We start from the raw sequence: 6,000 nt of genomic DNA, 5'->3' as shown, positions 1-6,000 counted from the left end.
GCTGTCGTGCCTGTTGACATGTGGCACTCCAAGTTAAATGATTATTGCATGATAGTAAAAGGTTGAGGGGGTTTCTGTTGGAGACCTGTCTCCCCAGCCCTGTAGGCTGTCTCACATCGGCGGTCTCCAGCTGGGGGTACAGAGGAGGCTTTGGAGTTCGAGGGTGAGGGGAAAGGGGAGAGAGAAGGGCTTACTTGTGAATCAGCCTGTCGTACCTGCCCTCGGGCCCACCTGTCAACAAGCCACTAGCAGTTTCTCTTTCACTCCCTGTCGCTTTCTGGCTCTTCTTTTCCAACACTTTTTCTGCATCAGAATATCTTCTTACCCATTTATCTCTTTGCTTCGAACCCTCTCAACTGCTTCGCTCTACTTCTGCTGCAACACAACAAAACAAATAAGGCTACCCTGAGCCGATGTGTCTGTCTCATTGACTGCCATTTTTATTTCACAGCAATGTATTAAAAACAGCTTTGGCCATGAGGTGAGCGTTCGCCTTGGCTGATTCAAAATTTTAAGACTAAGTTTACAGAGGAACTGTTTTTAGTTCTTTTCAAAATGCAGATGGTCACTCTGAGTTTCACACGCAGGCTGCATCTGAAATTGATCTCCTACCCCTATTTCCTGCATTAGCTGTCAATAGAAAACAGACGAGGAAACGCTCGGGTCAGAAAAAGCCACACCGATCTATGTCACACTGTAAATTAGCATTCACTCTCCCATTTTGGCCTGCAATAGGGAAAGCTGTTGTTTACATTGTGTCCAGGAGACAGCAGAGAATGTCTTGGCTAGTAGAAGCTAACTATTAGCATTAGCATTTCCACCACATGGCAGAACTCCTCCAGGCTTGAGTTTTTTTGTGGAGGTCAACACTGAAAGCAGAGTCAATGGTGTGGTTGTATTGCTGTAGGCCAATCAGATGAGAGATGTCTGAATATGAGGAAATAATAATAAGACTCCAAATCCAGCTGTTTTCTGCCCCCCCCCCCCCCCACACACACACACACACACACAGTCCTCCAGCTAACTTCTATTTCTTGAAACAGGAGCGCCAGAGTTTTTTTTCCCACAGAAAACAACTCACAAGACCTTAATTTAATACTAAAGACAGTAGCAAACATGTTTTAATAAAAGTAAAATAAAAGTTTTTTTGGACAGGCCCTTCTTTAAAATGAAGGGTGAAGTCAGTTTACGTTAAAATAGATATTTGTTTTTGTTGCTTTTGAAGCAGAAAGAAATCTACTTTTAAAAACACACAAAAGGCAGCTCTCTGTGTATGACTGCAAGCTACAGCAATTCCTGGCAAAAGTGAAAAACAACAAAGCAAAAAATATTTTGCCTGAATGTTTTCTTTCTGTCTCAACCTCTCATGAGTCACACCCAACCAGCTATTTGGCTTTCTGAGGCCACATCTTTCTGATTGCCTCACTCCTAGCCTCTTCCTGTCTGTCTCCCTGCTCGTATGAAGACGTCAGCAGCTCGAGCAGCAGATCCAGTCAGCCACCGTAAGCCAGTCAGACAAAATAGGTTGCTTTTTGGTGCAACAATGAAAGGCACTCGGGTGCTAAGGAAGTCACCTGCACCTTCTGTGGTCTGGGCCCAATTCTGTCACCCAGAATGACGGAAGTAATGCTGATAAAGCTGTTAGAGCACATTTAAAAGCAGTTTGTCTATTAATGTAACAGTAAGAGTCAAACAGTATTTAAAGCTGTGAAGCCATTTTAGGTGGAAGGAAGGACTTTCTCTATAATCTGCTCCCATCAGATTTAAAATGTTTCATCGTAAAGTAAAAGTGATCATATGGACTAAATCAGGATTTGGTTGCTAAGACCTCCAAGGATGTAGTTTGACTCAAAACCTACCAGGTTATTCCATTAAAGCACTGGTGAGCAGGCCCAAATTAATGCAGAGGCTTGATATGGCTTAGGCCTAGGGGCCCTCGTGTGTTCTGGGGCCCCATTGGTCAGTTAAAAATATGTGATTTTATTTAAATTTACATGCAAGAATATTCTTCAACTGTACTGACCGACAAAGCCATAAGCGACACTGATTGGGTAAACATTGTGGCGGTCTTGAGTTAAGTAACGTGTCACGTGACACGTCATATTCATGTATCATAGGCTGCTGCACTTAACGAGGGAACATTAAAAAAATGTCAGAAAGAAAATATGAGAGCGGCGCTCAGAAAAGAAAAACGGAGAGAACTGAAGAACAAAAGCACTAAAATCTTCTGCGGAAAATCCCAAAATTGACAGGATATTTTCAACCTGCTGCTGGACCCAACAGCAGGTTAGAAAAGCAAGACGTCCACAATGACGGCAACGGAGCTATGCTAGCTGGAGCAGCAGCGGTTCATGATGCTAGCTCAAAGGAGGGAACGAGCAGTCACAGAGAAGCTGATATTGTCCACTCGGGGGCAGAGGCAGACCTGCTTCAAGTAGTTTCTGATGGGAGCCCGGCAGAAGGTCCTAGCCAGGTGACGCTGATGGTGGGTGCTAACTCAAACCCGGATCCTGGCTGCTAGGGTGGAAATGGATGAAAATACCAGAAAATATTGGATTAAAATCACCTTGAACATTGAACCATCAAGCTCCTCCATATCTGTGTGAACTTGTCCATTACTACAACCCGCCGCGTGCTCTCAGGTCCGAAGATAAGCTCCTCCTAGCTGTTCCGAATGCACGTTTAAAAAGCCGTGGAGAAAGGGCTTTCTCTGTCTGTGCACCGAAGCTGTGGAACGCATTACCACGGCTAGTGAGGCAAGCACCAACAGCTAGCATTTTTAAATCACGCATGAAAACTCACTACTTCAACCTAGCTTATACCACATAATTATGAACCTCACAACTACATTGTTTAAAAATGGAATTCACAATATCAACTTCCGTATTATTGAGGTTCTTTCTTAAAATGTTTTTCTAATTTTTTATTCTCCCTGTGTTTTGTTGATTTTTAGCTGTTAGTTTTGGGAATTTTATTGTATTTCCTTTTTATCTTTTATCTGTGTTCGACATGATTGTATAACGCCGGTTTAATTAACTAACATTTTTAGTGTACAGCACCTTGTTTGGTTGTAATGCCTTGTTGAATGCGCTTTATAAATAAAATTGGATTGGATTGGATTGGTTTGGATAAAATGGGGCCGGACGTTTGCCGCAATAAAGACGCTGATGTTGCTGCATCGGAGAGACAACACAAACATCAAAAATGGTACTTTTCTAAGTCGATGTTTTTTTAGAAAATTAGCCAACGGAGAAAGTGTGAAACGCGAATGGCTGCTCTACTCTCCCTCCAAAGTAACCGTCTTTTGTTTTGCGTGCAAGTTATTTGGAACTGGGAGTCATGTTCAAGTAAACGCATTAGTCTCTGGACACAGCAACTGGAAAAATGCTGGTGTACGTTTGTCAGAACATGAGGGGTCAAAAAGCCACAGGAATGCAACGGTGATTTATCTCAAACGGTGAGCTGCTGATGCTGGGTGTATCGATCAGGCACTCAAACAACAGTTTGACAGCGAGCGTGCTTACTGGAGAGAGGTGCTGCGGAGAGTGATTGTTGTGGCGAGACACCTGTCAGAGCGAGGTTTAGCATTCAGAGGTCATACGGAACTTGTACTTTTTCAGTCATTTTCGATTAATCGTGATTGAATCATGTTAATTCACAAATACCCTATGATTTATTAGATTAACATTTGTAGTTGTTTGACAGCCTAATTAAAATAAATATCTGCAGATAAGACCTAACAAGATGGATACGAATATTTCGTTTGGACCGAACCTTTTTGGTCCCGAGCAAGTGTAGCCTATGGGCCCCTGCACACCTTAATCCTCCCCTGCAAGCGAGCCACTGGTTCTGTCGTGTTCTCATGGTGGAGCAGTGTTCCCCTGCTGGTTTAGAACTAAGTGAAGGGTGAGTCATCTGACTCTATCACTTTCTGCCACATCTCTGTAGAGAAGCACCCATGTTTTTGCACTAATGAACACTCGGCTGCCCTTTCCCATTTGTGTACATTGACTACAACTGCAGGACATCGCTCTCTCTACACGGCTGGACTGTGTGACCTGGGATGACGCCAGAGGGGTTTTACTCTACAAAACAACGAGTGTGAGAAAGCAGTCAGTGCATTTACATGAGCATCAGAAAACCAAGCTGTCGCCTTCAAAAGGGTTGGGTTTCTTAAATGCGTGGAAAGGCTTTAGTCTTGCTGAAGGTGAACCGGTTCTAAATGTGCTGCAGCACCCAGATAACGCAGCAGGAACATGACTTCATCTGCATGCAAACTGCTCAGTCCAGCTGATACTAGTAACTTCCAGAAGTGACAAGATGGTGGAAGCGATCTGATGACATCATCGCCACAAAGTTCAGAACGTTTTGAATATGCTGGGCTGCTGCGTGGTTGTTGTCCATTTCTTTGGCCATTGAGAATATCCTGTTTTAACTTTGTCTGCTTCACTCCCACCAGCATTTGTTTGCTGTGTTGCTTTAAGCTAGTGGCTGTGTATTAGTAAGTAGTCCCTGATAAAGGAACTGCTGAGTGTAAAATCTCTGAGTTTCAGTTATTTTTCGTCATTTTTCTCCTGTTGTTCGCTCTCGGCAAACCAATATTTGTCATTCAGTTTAAAATAGTTCATTACATATTTCATCTCTCTGGAACGTTCTCTGTACTGAGACCTTTCTGCCCACAAACCACAAACAACATGACAGAATTATGAACATGAATCATGCTCCATCTAGGCTTTCTGTGACAAATCATCTGAGTTGTTGCTGCCGTAAAAAAATCTCTGTCGTCTGAATCACAGTGCATGAAAAACCCGACGGATCTTCTAAGATTCCAGAAGCCGATATGTTAACTGTTTTAAAACTTGGCTTCCGTGCGCCGCATTGTAATTATCTTCTAGTCAGTTAAGTCAAACACATGTCAGAACAATGCAGGAGATTATATCACACCACCTGTTTTTGCTCTGAAGCAGTCAAATGCACACTTTTTTGCTTTTTCCGAGGAATAGTCTTAAGTGTGTTGCTGTGGAATGCAGACGTGTCGGTGGCGGTGTACAACTGTAAGTTTAGTTTTCTTGGGAAACGATCACTTTAGGCTCCAGTGAAGTCTGAAATACAGTCTGCTTTCAGCTCCGCGTAGTATAACCCCCCCCCCCCCCCCACACACACACACACACACATGGTGTTAGATAACAGCAGTGGCATCGAATAGCTGCTCTGTCTGCTCATGTGTCTGTTATTGCCTCCTAAAGGTGGAAGGTGACACAGAGACCATCACTAAACACTAAGCCTCCCCTCCGAAGAAGCCCCCTCGTATCCTTGAGGATATAATTTCACTGAGTCCCCAGCCTGTTTGTTTGATGCCTGTGACAAAAGATGTGACCCCTGACCTTTCAGCTCCTGATGAGTCACTGGTGCTTTACTGCACATGGAGACGGGACTCCCCCACACCGCGCTGAATTCCCATCACAGCAACGGCTAACATTTACAGGTTGCCACAAAGGGAGCGAACCATGTTGGGGGAACTAATGTGTGCACTAACATAAACCATGAGTTCACCATCTTCTACATCCAAATCCGCTCTGATGAACTGTTTTTGTTCTTCAGAAGCTGAAGCAGATCCCAGTAAAGATCTGAGTCCACTGAGAAATCTGCTCATACAGAAAAACATCATTTTTGATTTTATTTTACCCGTCTGTGTGAGTATGAACACACGTGTCATGTTGTGACTGCGATTTGGCTCATCTCACGTGTGTCAAGCTGGATGTTGGGACAAAAAACTGAAAGAGATATGCTTTATCTGAGAATAACATATCTGACCTTCCACCTTTCAGCTTTTGATGAGTCACTGTGCGTTTACATGCACATCTAACGGTGGATGGACACTGTGCGACTTTTTCACTCGTAGCACTCAGCTTCAGCTCAAACTGTACGACTTCCTCGCAGGGCAGATCTCACGAGTCATGTGCTCACACTGCACGACCCAGTTCTCGGATGCGATCTGAC

The sequence above is a fragment of the Nothobranchius furzeri genome, chromosome 1, assembly GCF_043380555.1.
Source record: "Nothobranchius furzeri strain GRZ-AD chromosome 1, NfurGRZ-RIMD1, whole genome shotgun sequence".
NCBI lineage: Eukaryota > Metazoa > Chordata > Actinopteri > Cyprinodontiformes > Nothobranchiidae > Nothobranchius > Nothobranchius furzeri.
The sequence above is the reverse complement of the archived record's forward strand: the minus strand, read 5'-3'. Positions refer to the sequence as shown.